Source organism: Pavona decussata, unplaced genomic scaffold (assembly GCF_977016875.1).
Source record: "Pavona decussata unplaced genomic scaffold, jaPavDecu1.1 SCAFFOLD_6, whole genome shotgun sequence".
Classification (NCBI taxonomy): Eukaryota; Metazoa; Cnidaria; class Anthozoa; order Scleractinia; family Agariciidae; genus Pavona; species Pavona decussata.
The window spans coordinates 202,087-217,357 of NW_028145430.1; the positions used below are offsets into that span (position 1 = coordinate 202,087).

General features: G+C 37.3%; 3 long non-coding RNA genes across 3 annotated transcripts in view; 1 reads left to right on the forward strand and 2 right to left on the reverse strand.

Moving 5' to 3' along the window:
- Positions 1 to 15,271, reverse strand: part of LOC146488994 (uncharacterized) — a 377,056-nt gene that overhangs the window by 119,243 nt on the left and 242,542 nt on the right. The gene's annotated exons all lie outside the window — the stretch shown is intronic.
- LOC146488999 (uncharacterized) overlaps positions 1 to 15,271 on the forward strand; it is a 360,510-nt gene that overhangs the window by 79,305 nt on the left and 265,934 nt on the right. The gene's annotated exons all lie outside the window — the stretch shown is intronic.
- LOC146489008 (uncharacterized) lies at positions 1,510 to 8,908 on the reverse strand. Its single transcript, XR_014863779.1, has 2 exons — positions 8,583 to 8,908; positions 1,510 to 1,769 (listed from the first exon to the last, which is right to left on the reverse strand). It is a non-coding gene; the product is annotated as an uncharacterized LOC146489008 (long non-coding RNA).

The window sequence follows — 15,271 nt, forward strand, 5'->3', positions numbered from 1 at the left end:
GGATCGCAGATCGCAGATCGCAAACAATCGCAATTGATCGCAGACGATCGCAGGAGATAGAACATGGTTCATATGGAAACCAGCCTTTAGATAGCACATGGTTCTATCTTCTGCGATCGTCTGCGATCACGATCGCAGGATCGCAGACGATCGCAGACCTTATTGCGATCTGCGATCCGCGATCATATGGAAACCAGCCTTGAGACGTTTAAAACTTTCAGCTAAACAAGCAATGACAACGTTGTGTTCTTTAACTTGATAAAATGCCTTCCCAGTGGATCTGTGTTCTTAAACTACCTTCTGTATCCTTTGACTTTCACATTTATTTGTCCCCGTAGAGAAACTTTTGAAAACACCACTTGATGTCTTATGGTTCCTTATTTTGAATTACACACACTAACGAGTTTCGCCGGTCGCAAATTACACAATCCACTTTTGACATTTTTGAAACGCACGGAAAATGTTCTTTTAGGTAAAATAAAGACGACGGACCATATAATCAAAGCAAACTTACTGTGAAGCCAGTCATCTGGAGGATTGTTACTCCACATAACTGCCGAAAGAAAACAAACTGAATAGAAACAGAGTCGCACTCTCGTACTGCTCATGTAGCGAGGCTGACACATTACCACGGTATTTACTTTTGTTTTTAAATTGCCTTGTGTCTGCGGAGAGAAATGTCCTTTTAGTTATGGTGACAAGTTTGTAAATTTTCCATCCAGTGATCCATTGATTTTTTCCCCTAACTTCCCGCACACGTAGAAAATGAGTTGTCAATCTGTTAGATAGTCTGATGTGTGAAACGTCTACCCCTCTCCCCCCTAACACAAAAATCACCTCTTCAAACGATAAAAGCTTCATAAAAGAAGTAAAACAATTACAATTGTGTCACCTGGGCTATCGACAAATCGACAACATAAAATCGAAATGGCTCCCGAGTCGATAAGATACCCTAAGAGATCAATGTTAGCGGCATTTTTCTCATTTTGTGCGCGATTGGACGTTTTATTGTAATTTTTATTGTATCATTTTATCGATTAGAAGTGATTGATTTTAGGAAAACGTTCTATCCACAAAAGTGATCCGTATTTGCGTACATGTTAGGACATGATCCTAACGCAGCATCGTACACGCGGCAGAATATATAATTTAATCTGACCACGTTTACTGGCTGACCCTTTTTTTATTTATTTATTTATTTATTTATTTATTTATCTATTTATTTATCTATTTATTATTTTTTTATTAAAGGATTGTAATTAGCTTTTTTGGCTACAAGTTTTTACAAAGTTAAAAAGTACGGCTTCAGGGCTACCTTAAATTTTTGGAAATTCAAGATAAAAGTAAAGAAAGGAAAAACAATTATCCCAAGTTGATACACGAATCGTCACGTACTCAGTGTTCTAAAAATAATGACTAATGGAGTTAAACACTTCAATCATAGCTTTAAAGATGAAGCACCTTTAACCCGGTACGCGGTATCCATATCCAGACATACTTACTGCAGAATTTGTTCACAATGAAACTATTTTATTAGAACAATGCATTTGGTTTGACTTCTAGAACTATTCAAGGTATACATGGAATCTTACGTTTGCCTCTTAATTCATTGATCCGGCTTAACACCTTACAAATTAAAAATGAGCTACAGTCCTTGCTAGCTACAGAATTAAGAAAAATGATCCCTTGATATTTCCCATGAGAAAGTTCAAAAATCAGAGACAATGCTTTAACGTCTGAAGATTGGCATCTTATTCCTCCTCTGAAGTCTAACAAGGAAAACAGCAAACGAAATAAAAATCAGCAGTACAACAGAAGAGAAACAAACACGCGCTGAAATTAACAAACTGCAAATAGAAATTGATCACATGTCTGTCATCCGTGTTTGTTGTGTCGGCTTTGTGAGCCAATTGCAAGAAACTATGATATCGCTTAAAAAAAAAAAAAAAACAAAACAAAACAAAACAAAAAACAACAACAACAACAACAACAACAACAAATTTCAAGCAGTTTAGTTCGCTGTTTTGAAACTTGTGGTGGTAACTGGATATAAATGGCTATTATTATCCATCTTTGGTTTTAATGAATTAAGCCATCAGTGCTAATTCTGCCACATCACTCCATGACACAGTCCAATTGCAAAGAAGCAATTATGTCCAGAAATGCACCAAAGTTAAATTTGGCTTTATAGACGAAATCTTGCCACAGTCAGATAACGGTGACGAATGTTTGAATTGACACAAATGTTCAGCTTGCAAGAGTCATTATTGCTAGATAAACAAGAAAAGTGGGGCTTTTACAGTAATTTTTTACTGCTGGATAGAGCGGTGGATATGCAATAAAGGCTCCATCTTTTGAGGTTAAGAAAGAGCACTGCATGTATTTTTTGGTTTCGTTGGTCCTGTTCGTGTAAACTAATCACTCGGGCCGTAAGGCGGACTGAGTTAAGGTTTCGGTAGCATTATCAAATTCTTTTTTCTTTTTGGGGTCGCGATGGGCCGAGAGATAAGACCTCGGGCCACGAGTTATTGTTCTCAGTCTCGTTTTTTGTACTCGGCTGGTACGAGTTACGTTTTCTGTCGTGTTATCGAATTCTTTAAATTCTCGGTCGCGTTCTTTTTTTTCGGGCCGTGAGGAGTGTTTACAATATGCGAGCCAGATGTGCGAGGCATGAACAAAACATGCAAGGCATGCGAGGCATGAACAACCCCAACATAAACTGCTAACCTTTAAGCTAACCGGGGAGCTATTTAAGCTAACCTTAGTGCTATTTAGGCTAACTGGAGTGAGCTTTAGTCTAACCGGAGTGTTTTTTAGGCTAACCTGGGTGCCTCAAGGTTAGTTTTTTTTAACCAAAAATTTGGCAGCTAAATCAGTCTATGACCTCGCGAGCCAAGATATATAAAGATGTCTCACGTTTACTATAGAAAACCAATAAATGTAGAAACGGTTTATGTCTTCAAATGAAAGGTGAATAACAAATGCTTCCCCTGAATTTCATTTAAAAATATAAACAGCGAAACGTTGAAAAACGTACAAGGATCAAACGTACGCGTGATGCGTAACATTACTCTAGATCTCCGGAGGGGGGTGGGGGGTAATTCTCAACAGATGCGTGGGTAGGGAGGTGTTGCCAGGGCGTTCAAACGCTGACCCTGTTTAAGACACAATTCTCCGATTTCCCTATCCAGTTTAAGACAGAATTCAAAATTTTCAGGCCCTTTCTAAGACATTTAACCCAAAATCACACCCTGTTTAAGACTAGAATGAAATAGGAATACACTAATTTCTTATTGTATTTTAATGCATTGGCAATCACAATCTGTTTAAGCCATTGGGTCATGTAGGGATACCCTGTTTAAGAAAGAAAGTGATGAAATAGATACCCCGTTTACGGACAAAACACCCTGAAAACCATACCCTATCGGACCGCAGGTCCCCGTTAAGGTCACATAAGGGAGCATCCCCCCGGGTCTAGATAATATCGAAAATTACGATACGTCATTGACCCGGCGTCACATACATATTAGGACCGTACAAATGGTTTCTGTCTCTAAACGAAAAGTGAAAACGTAAGGATTAAAGCCCGGGGATTATAAAAAGCATTCGTATGACAAATGTCGTTTTCCCCTGTATTTCATTCTGACTGCAAGAAATGCAATCCTATCTGGTGGTTACTTATTGCCTCACTATATCTCTGTAGCTACCTATTTGGTAGCCTGCGAGCAAGCTCTCTTGGGGGTGGGGGGCGGGAGGGAGAAAGAGGATCCACCCCCAAGAGAGCTTGCTCGCAGGCTATCTATTTGGGGGAATTGGCAATGCTGGAGGTTATCACTGTTAAAAGATTGTAGGCTTTAAGCACCACACAGTCAAATATGGCCCGAGTATAAGCTGGATACAGCTTCTTGTTGTGACTACTTTCCTCAAATGATTTTACAGAAAGAAAAACCCCTCACATCTGCAATAAAAATTGACTCAAGTAATTTACCCAATCGGACTCCAGCTTAAACTCGGTTTTTTTTATTTTTTTTTTTTTTTTATCTTTTTATTTTTTTTTTAGAACGCCTAATTTTGGAAATGAGGCTGAACGTTCTTATATTTCTTTTGCGATTTGAGGCCGAAAACGTTCTTCGGATGTTCTTAAATTACATGGTATACACTACATGTATTTTAGTTAATCAATGCAGACGTGATCAGAAAACCTATCAAAGTGCATTGCCTGCTGAGCTATGGTATCAAGAACCGCTGATTATGACAAACTGAGATGTGTGTCACCATTGTTAATGTTATACAAAACATGCTCCTAAGCATTTTGGTTCATTTACATTTGTTACCTTGATTTTATATACAGATAAGCAAAATAAAAACGTTCTTAATCGATTCTCAGCCTGAGGAATGTCCTTGATACGTTCTTAAAATTTTGGTTAATCTCAGCCTCGACGTTCTTATATAAAAAAGGTTCTTATAAAAAAAAAAAAAAAAAGAAAAAAAAAAAAAAAAAACACAGAGTATATTCCAGAACACGTCTTATGAACGTGAAGCCCACTCAAAAGAAGCAGCCAATATTCAATATTTAAGGCAAAAACTCGAAATTCTGTTTTGAAATTTTTTCTCCTATCGACTAAGTTTTAAATCCGAGATTCGATTAACAGAAGGAAATTGAAACATTCGGCGTATATTTATAAAAAAAAATATATTAACCACATCATATAATGGGCCTGTTTTTGTATAAATGACCTGCTAATCAATCTCTCACGCGCGTTTAGTGGCATGAGCAACCCACCCACTTAACCAACTAAGCCCTTGAAGGAAGATGTGTTCCATCAGACTGGACTTTCAAAAGGCTTTTCCGTTTTTAAAGAGAAAATAAATGGGGCGTTTATCGAAATTAAGCGCGAACTAAATTGATCCCTCAAAACGTTTTCGAATACAATTTGGCGTGGCAAATGACAAAAGTTTATTGGATTTATTTTCTAATAGGTAGCTTTGCGCGAACGTGTGTGGTGGCTTGCGTGTCGGCCAAAAATTTGCGTGTTTAACCGGAATGCCTAATTGGTGTTCAGACTTGATCTGTTACCGCCTCGCTACTTATCTGCTGATAATGATTATGAAGTTTAAACGCTAACCATACACAAAGTTTGCCAAGAAGATTTTATGACCTACATCTCTTTTAAAACGTAGCTTAAGGCTATTGTCTTCTTCTATCTCAGTTTCGTACTCAAACAGCTGCAAGTTCTTCCAATAAGTGCAGGATATTCGAAGTGCGGGAGCTTGAGGAGTTATTGACTATTACGATGGTCCATTGCTAGGGCTTTTTCTCCTGCAACTCTCAGGACTGAGAGTTATAGGCTATAGACAAAAGTAGAATGCATCGAATGTAACGAGACTTGGAAAGGAAGTAGGTGGTTAAATTACCTAGCAATGACTGCTATTGGGACGTAATAAATGATGTCCAAATTTGGCATAAAAAAAATATAGGAAAATAATGTGTTAATGCTGTATTGGTTTTTGGTATAGAATTCTATGCTTTCTGGTGAAAACCCCATCTCAATCGGATAAAAAGGAATGAAGTTACGGCTAATTAAAGAAATTCAAATTTCCCGCCAAATGACCAAACATGGTCAAACTTTAGGGGTATTTAAACGTGAAAATGATAAAATATATCGTAACGGAGAAAAGACAAAGTTGCAAAAGGAGACAAACAACGTGGCAGCGGTTTATAGTCTGGACAAAAAGCAGCGACAGACTGCGAAAATACTGGGGAAACAACGATTATAATGCCAAAACTATTATGTGAGAAACTTTAAATTTAAATTCGGTCATTTTATGGGACTGTGAAAATTTAACACTTAGTACACAATGTAACGAAAATAAACAATTTGTTATTACTCATGGGAAAAAATATATTCTGTTTTTTCTTACCTTACATTTTCGTCGGGCAACGTGCGCAAGTCACTGTTGAGCCGCTGGGCTAGCTAGCTATTCAATACGGCGATTATTACATGATCTGTCAGTTAAGTTACGCGTTATCGAACTAAAAATATCCCTCTTTAAGATCTTTCAGTGCCACATTTCCCAGACTTTCGTATAGATTAAAAACCAAAAATCCCTATAACAACAAAGCAGATGACAAGTATGTTGTCTTATTATCGACAGCTTGTGTGAAAGCTCATGAGACTATTTTTATCACAAATGCATTTTGGTCAAACGTTTTCAGACCCTTCAGATCTCAACTTTAATCATGCAGCGCCAATTTTCCCGCTCATGATAAACAGGAAGCTTTTTTCAGCTTGTACTCGGGCCATATTTGACTGCGTGGTGCGTAAGCTTACAATATTTTAGCAGTGATAACCTACAGCATCGCTAATTCCCCCAAATGACTAGATACAGAGATATAGCGAGGCAATAAATAACCACCAGATAAAATTGCATTGTTTTGCAGTTAGAATGAAATACAGGGGAAAATGACATTTGTCATAGGAATGCTTTTTATAATCTCCGGGCTTTAATCCGCACGTTTTCACCTTTCGTTTAGAGACAGAAACCATTTGCACGGTCTTCATATGTATGCGACGCCGGGCCAATGACGGATCGTATTATTCCTGGTATGATCTAGAGTAATGTTACGCATCACCCTTACGTTATCTTTGTACGTTTTTCAAAATTTCACCGTTTATATTTTAAATGAAACTCAGGGAAAAGCATTTGCTATTCACCTTTCATTTGAAGACATAAACCGTTTATACATTGATTGATTTTCTTTAGTAAACGTGACACATTTTAATCTATCTTGGCCCGCGGGGTCATAGACTGATTTAGTTGCTAAATTCTCGGTTAAACAAAACTAATCTTGAGGAACTAAAAAAAAAAAGCTAAGTATATAAAAAAAACGATAAAAACCTTTCGAATTTTTAAAGTGCTAGTAATGAAAAGATGAAATATGAATGGTTAGAAAACTTGGAAAGTTAAAAGATGCACAAACGACACTATAAAAATAGACATATAACCAGATTAAGTTTCTTCGCGTATGTTCATCGCATAAAGTTTAAGTGTCTTCCCCTTAAAAAAAATAGAAAATGTCTCTCTCTAGGTAAGTGAATGCCGTTTCTGTTCTGTTCTGTTCTGTTCATTTGTGTCTTGCATCTGCCATCCTGTATGTGACACGTCATGTGGTGAGCTTTGTACTCGGCGCCTCACGGCGGAGATGCACAATCTGCGAGTTATCGAGGCATGCAAGGCATGCGAGGCGGACGTGTGAGGCACTCAGTTTAGTCTAAAAAAAAAAACTCCGGCTAGCCTATAAGTCTAAAGCTTATCTCTCGGCACATTACAACCCCAAAAACAAAGAAATAATAATTTGATAATGCTACCGAAACCTTGACACGTGCCGCCTTACGGCCCGAGTTATGAATCATCAAGTGTGCAGGATAAGAGAATTGATCCTTTATTTAGGGTTTAAAAAAAAGACAAACGGAAAAAAATGTTTATTCTTTGCCCTTGGTAAATCTTAGTCAATCTTTTGTCCTGATAAGACTACACGCTACTACGTTCTTTTTGTCAACGGAAGTCGCAAGAATACCTAAGGAGAAAAGTGAACTTGAAATTTAATTTACATGTATGTACTACGGATTTACAATGCTACATTGGTTCCTTGAATGCGAAAACTATTAACCGTATGTGACACGTTATTCACTGAACTTCGGACTCGGCGCCTCACGGCGGGGATGCACAATCTGCGAGCCATCGAGGCATGCGAGGCATGCGAGACATGCGAGGCAGACGTGTGAGGCACTCAGTTTAGCTTAAGAAACACTCCGGTTAGCCTAAAGAGCACTCCGGTTAGCCTAAAAGTCTAAAGTCTTATCTCTTGGCCAATCGCGGCCCCAGAAATAAAAATATAATAATAATAATTTGATAATGCTACCAAAACCTTAACTCGTGCCGCCTTGCGGCCTGATTAATGAATTATCAAGTATACAGGGTAAGAGAAGCGATCCTTTATCGAGGATTTAATAAGAAGATAAACAAAGAAAATGTTTTTTCTTAGCCCTTGGTAAAGTATCAATCTTTTGTCCTAACAAGACTACACGCTACTACGTTCTTTTTGTCAACGGAAGTCACAAGAAGACCTAAGGAGAAAAATAAACATGATATTGAATTTACATGTATGACTACGGATTTACAACTCTACATCGCTTCCTTGAATGCGGAAACTATTCACAATTTTCATCGATTTCTTCACCCTCACTTCTTCGTAACCAGCGATGAGACGATCTAATCCTCAGTTTCTTGTCTAGTTGTATTCGGCTAGAATCCGCAGCATCAAACAACTAAAGAAGCTGTTTTTACAAAATTGGCGCGAAAACGTGACGCGCTCTTCATTCCCCGCATAAGCCTTATTTCGCATAATTATGACATTCCGCAGACCATGCCACATGGAATTCCGCAAACTCATTCTTCCTTTTACCCTCACCGAGGAGCGTTGCGTGACAAGACACAGAACGGCTACGAGGGAGACTATATGTTCTTTGACAATTAATGATTTTAAAAAGGTATTGGATGTTATAAAACTGATCACCTACCAAGATCGTCGACACAAGGTTCATGTCTAAAGGCTTGACGTCATCTGCCTTTTTTCCACTATTACACCTTCTTCTTGAACACCTCTTCAGCCTTCTGAAACGTCTTCGTCTCCTTCTTTTTGGCGGCCGATCAAAAGCCTCTCCATTTTCCATCAGAACGCATATCAGGAGCAACAACAGAGTCAACAGGATAAAGAGACGCTTTGAATCCATTCTTGATTCTTAATTTGGAAAACGTGCAAAGCACAATTTACTTTCTGGCACCACGAAATCTGAAGTTGTTCTCGACCGGCGGATTTAATTGTTGGCCCAGCCTGAAAACGCTTGTAAAAGAATACGCTGATATGATTGGCCAATTACTCCTACCATGATGCTCTTTGGACCGTTTCCAACCACCACTGACCTCGCTACTTCTGTTCTACTGCATTGCTGTCACTTAATATTACCAGACAATTGGGTCAGTTTTTTTGTCACCCCATATTAACAGATAATTGACTTGATAATTGACTTTGCTAATTTACCTGGAGAGAGGAGATCAACGGCTACCACGTTTATGATATTGAATATGGAAAAGACGAAGGTCCATGTTCATTCTTTTACAATAATACGCTCCACACATCAGTACTATGAGGTGTTTGCGGTCAATGTCCAATGCGCCTACCACATCCAACAGAAGAACTGTAAACCGCCATAAGACTATGTGAAGCGTTCGGTATAAAAAAAAAAAAAAACATATTACCATTATTTCACTGTTGACAAAGAGTGTTTAATTCATCGCTTACTAATGATGTGCACATCTGTAAAAGGAAGTTGTTTATCGATTCTTTTTCAACCAATTCCGGTTTTGATGACTTTTTCTTCACAAGTTTCTCTTTGGATTTTCACAGCCAGGAACACCACGCAAGTTAAAATGATCAGAGAAATGAAGCTCGATGGGCCCTTTCGCGTTGCCATCGACAGGACAATGTATCTGATATGCTAAATTCCCAGGGCTGGAAGACATTGGAATATCGCAGAGCAATTGACCTCTTGTCCTTGCTCTGCAAGTTCAGAAAAAAAAATGGCATCTACAGAAAATGCTGAACTTCATCTATTTACATATCCTTCTGCACGCTCATGTGGTCATGCTTTTAAGTTACTCACTATTAGATGTGATGTTTATAAGTTTTCCATTTTAAGTACCACGACAAGAAGCTTTTGCAAAGTTACTTGAGCCTTTTAAGGAAACTATCTCTACGATTCATTAATTTACAGTTTGAGAGTTTTATTATTATTATTATTATTATTATTATTATTATTATTATTATTATTATTATTATTATTATTATTATTATTGTTTATTTTTTTCTTTTCCTCTTATCAAGTGGAACTGATTTTAAAATGCCAAATTTAATTTTTTTACAGAAACATTATTCCTTGAAAATATTATCTTTTTTTTAATCGCAATGAATTGTGCATAGGTTTTTTAATAGCTCTTTTTTATATACTTTAAACTTGTAAATAGCAATTTGTGTGGAATAGTTAAAAAAAATTATTATTATAAAAAATTATTATTATTAATATTATTATTATTATTTTTATTATTATTTTTATTATTATTATTATTATTATTATTATTATTATTATTACTCTTATTTTTTAGTTGTAAGCTCAGTCATGCCTATCCAGTAATGAAATTGAACTAATGTAATAAATAAATCAATAAATAAATCAATAAATAAATAGATAAATAAATTTGTTGGCACAATTTGATGTCATATGGCTCCACATTTTGAAAACAAAACACACGCAATTTTCCTTTGCAAATTACACAATCCCCTTTTGATATTTATTTAAATGCCCACCACATGTTTTTTGCGTAAAATAGGGCTGACAGCCTGTATAATCGAAGTTAACTTTACCGTAAAGCAGGACATATTGCAAAATTTTACTCCAGGTTATTACCGAAACCAAAACAAACTAAATACCTAGTAACAGAGTTGCACACTCGCACCGCTCACGTAGCAAGGTAGATACACTACAACGGTTTTTACTATTGAATGTAAGTTGTCTTGTATATACGCGGAGAAATCCACTGCGATTATTAGTCCAGTCAATCTGTGACATTTGATGGCTAAACCAATAACAAATTTCAACAAAAACGAGACATGTCTCATTTTATTCCCAATTTATTGGGGAATAACATACTAAAATTCACTGTAAAAGGAAGCATTGGACCAATGTCATTTTGGACAAAGTTCCAATCAGTATAATTTCATCTGAAATTGTATGCATCTTTAATTTCGACTTTATTTCTAGCTTGAATGAGAATATATAATTTGATTTCTTAAACAATTGATATGTTTTTTTTATAATTGATCATGATAATTAGTTTAGAGTCAGCTTGCATGAAAAAAGTTGATCGCTCTACTAGTAATTTGTATACATTTTGTATACCAATATCCACACTGTTAAGACGTCAGAATATGGAGGAATCTATAGGTGATCTGTGTTGTATACTAAAAGTATATACTTATGACAACCTGTCCACTGAACACAGTTTGTAGTATACTTTTTGTATAATTCAAAGATGTTCTATCTTGTGGCAGTCTTATGATGTATACTTTTTGTATAGTGTGAAATTGCATCGAATACAAAAAGTATACATCATCAAAACTTGTCTGTGTTTAAGTTTGCTTCAAGTATACAAAAAGTATACTCCAAACAAACTATTTCACATTAGTGTAGGATTGGTGTATACTCAAGGTATACGAAAAGTATACTCAAGGAGCATTTGATTTTGTGAGGGAACATAGCGCGCTTGTTTAGTTTAGTCTCTATGGATTAATGAACGAGTTATATTCATGTGTAGCGCGGTTGTTTCGGATCATGGATTAAAAAACGAGTTATATTCATGTGTAGCGCGCTTGTTTTGGTTCATGGATTAAAGAACGAGTTGTATTCATGCGTTGTGCGCGCCTGTTTTAGTTCATGGATTAAAAAACGAGTTGTACTCATCCGTTGAGTGCGCTTGTTTTGGTTCATGACTTAAGGAACGAGTTACATTCATGTGTAGCGCGCTTGTTTCGGTTCATGGATAAAAGAACGAGTTATATTCATGTGTAGCGCGCTTGTTTCGGTTCATGGATTAAAGAACGATGAACATTTATTTGTAGCGCGCTTGTTTGTGCTGTATGAATTAAAGAACGAGTTGCATTCATGTGTAGGGCGCTTGTTCCGGTTCATGGATTAACGAACGACCTATATTCATGTCTAGCGCTGTTGTTTCAGTTCATGGATTAAAAACGAGGTATATTCATTTCAAGCGCACTTGTTTCGGTTTATGGATTAAGGAACGAGTTATATTCATGTGTAGCGCGCTTGTTTCGGTTAATAGATTAAAGAACGATGAACATTTATGTGTAGCGCGCTTGTTCAGGCTCAAGCAGTTTAAGGCCTGGGTTTGAAGGGTGCTCAGAAATTATGAATGATCCCCTATATCTTCGGTTTGTCTGCCTAGAACAGGATGAAATTTTCCCTGAATATTAAACTTGATGTTTTCTTTTGCCTTAACGTATAATTTTGATCAGGTGACACATCACGTGACCAAAAAATGAGAATTTCGTAAATCGGCGATATGGCGGCGAATATTCTTTATAAAGATAACTGAATTAGTGTTTCCGAAGCAGATTTTAAATATTTAACTTTCTACGTTTGGAATGACTGTCCTTAAGTTTGTAAATTGGAGAAATCAACGATCAAAGGTTGAATTTTGACTAAAAAATGACCTTTGCCCTGATAATTTTTTTTCTGGAGAACAATGGACGATCATTCCCAACGTGAAGCGATGGAGATATTTAATCTTTATTAGAAACGCGTTTTTGTTTGATGTTATCTCTTAAAACCGTCGCCTACCTGTCAAATCTTTGCTTATTTCACAAAAATGATCACGTGACATGTCACGTGATCTATAGCACTACTTATTATGCTTAGAAATTTTCAGAATGATGAGATCTTTTTATCTTCCAAATTTCAGTTCAGTGCCATTGAATTTGTTAAAGTTATCTAGAATAAACCATTTTTCCTCTTAAAAGCCGTTGACCCAGGCCTTAAACTGCTTGAGGGCTTTATGGATTAAAAAAAACGAGTTGCATCCATGCATAAGGTGCTTGTTTCGGTTCATGGATTAAAGAACGAGTTATATTCATGTGTAGCGCGCTTGTTTCGGTTCATGGATTAAAGAACGAGTTATATTCATGTGTAGCGCGCTTGTTTCGGTTCATGGATTAAAGAACGAGTTATATTCATGTGTAGCGCGCTTGTTTCGGTTTTTGGATTAAGGAGCGAATTAAATTCTTGTGTAGCGCGCTTGTTTTGGTTCACGGATTTAAGAACGAGTTATATTTATGCGTAGTGCGCTTGTTTCGGTTCATGGTTTAAAAAAGGAGTTATATTCATACGTAACGTGCTTGTTTCGGTTCATGGATTTTATTAAATTCTCAGCCTCAGATATTGCATTTCTAGCGTTCTGATTGGTTCACTAAATCCCGGTTATCAGCTTATATACCGTAGTTTGACCTTATATGGAAAACGAATGGCCCAGGTGTCACTAAGCTAATTTTTTTTCGGCGGGAAGCGAAAGTTTCTTCGGCAAAAATGTAGAAAAAAAAAAAAAGAAAAGAAAAGGAAGAAATACCAAACAATGCAATCTCAATATAACAACAATAAAAGCCACAAAGTTCGGGTATGACACTATTTAATGGTACGTATCTCTGAAGTTTCCTTTAAAGTCAAATAAAATTGCACGATTTTACGATTTAGATCACATAAACTTAACAACAACAACAACAACAACCGGTTACCTTCAAAAATTTCACGATGGCTTGCAAATCCTGGCGGCTAGAGGTTAAAACTGATCAAAGAAATTTCTCAAGAAGAGCTTAATGCCTGCCTTTATATTTCTACGCATTTACGAGGACTCCAGTTAATAAAGTTCGTCTATGAAATCCATACGAGCGGCGGCCATAATGTTCGTTTCCTTCGCTCGGCACCACTCAGCAAAACATTTGCACAAACGTGCACAGCTAGATAAGCTTAAAGTTTAAAAACTTGCAATGAATACTTGTCTCAGTGAGGTTGTACCTCGTACACTTGGACTTGCCTTAAGTGTTTTAAAACGTCTGCAAGGAATTCAGATCAGCGTAAAAAAAAGCCGTCCTTGATCCCTTCCTTCGCTCGGCACCACACTGCAAAACATTTGCTGAAATGTGCACAACTGTTACACTTCTCGATTAGCTGGAACTTCAACAGCACTTGAATGCTTGTCTCAGTAACTCGTACACTTAAACGTTTCTTGGATTTAAGATGTCCGCCTGTGTCCAATCTTCTTCGCTTTCGGTTTTTCATTCAACTCCGTTTGCAAAGAGCTGCGCTTGTCATGTGATAATTAAGTTTCGCGCGCTTTGGTCGGAAGTTGGCTCAACATCCGGTCGTTTTAATTTGAAAGAATTTTTTATTGAAAATAAAATTAAGGAAACTTTAAAAATAAATACCCAAACGCAAACAATTTAATAAAATAATTATTCCATTCGCGCTTGTTGGATATGAGATTGGTTATAGCCAACTCGGCACTTCGCGCCTGGTTGGCTATTTACCATCTCATATCCAACGCGCGCTCGTGGAATAATTGTTAAATACGTGTAGCGCGCTTGTTTGGATTCATGGCATTAAAGAGTCAGGGTACTTCGCTTATAGATCGAGGAAGATTCAAGTCATGACCTTTGTTTTCAGATGCAGATTCCAATGGTTAACCAATCAACTTAGTACTTTTCCATTTGTACCAATAGTACCAATCGACAATTTGTTTTCCCACAGCTCACAAGTGTTAACGAGATGCATTCCACCAATGGTGTACCAATGGAATGCCAGGTCACTCCATTGGTACCAATTATACCATTACTACAAATGGATGACCGGAATTCCGCTGTACTCAAACCGATCCGTTGTGAAAATAGTCTAAGTCCCCTTAATGAGATGCATTTCATCAATGGTGTACCAACAGAATGCCACGTCACTCTATTGGTACCAATCGTACCATTCGTGCCAATGGACAACCCGAATCCCACTGTACTCACACCGAGCCGTAGCAGAAAATAGTCTAAGTCCCCTTAAAAAGATGCATGCACCAATGGAAAGCCAAGTCACTCTATTGGAACCAATCGTACCATTGGTACCAATGGACGACCGGAATCCCACTGTACTCAACCTGAATGGTAGCGAGATTAGTCTAAGTCCGCTTAACGAGAAGCATTTCACCAATAGTGTACCAATAGAATGCCACGTCACTCTATTGGTACCAATAGACGAACGAAATATTTTTGTACTCAAACCGAACCGTAGTAAAAATGGTCTAAGTCTCCTTAATGAAATGCAATTCACCAGAGGTGTATCAATAGTACCATTGGTACCAATAAACGACCGAAACCGCACTGGACTCACATCGAACCGCAGTCAAAATAATCTAAGTCCCCTTATTGAGATGCAATTCACCAAAGGTGTACCAATGGAAAGCAACGCCACTCATTAGTATCAATGGACGACCGGAATCCCACTAGACTCACACCGAACCGTAGTGAAAATAGTTTAAGTCTCCTCAATGATAAGCATTTCTCCAAAGGTGTACTAATATAAAGCCACGTCACTCTATTGGT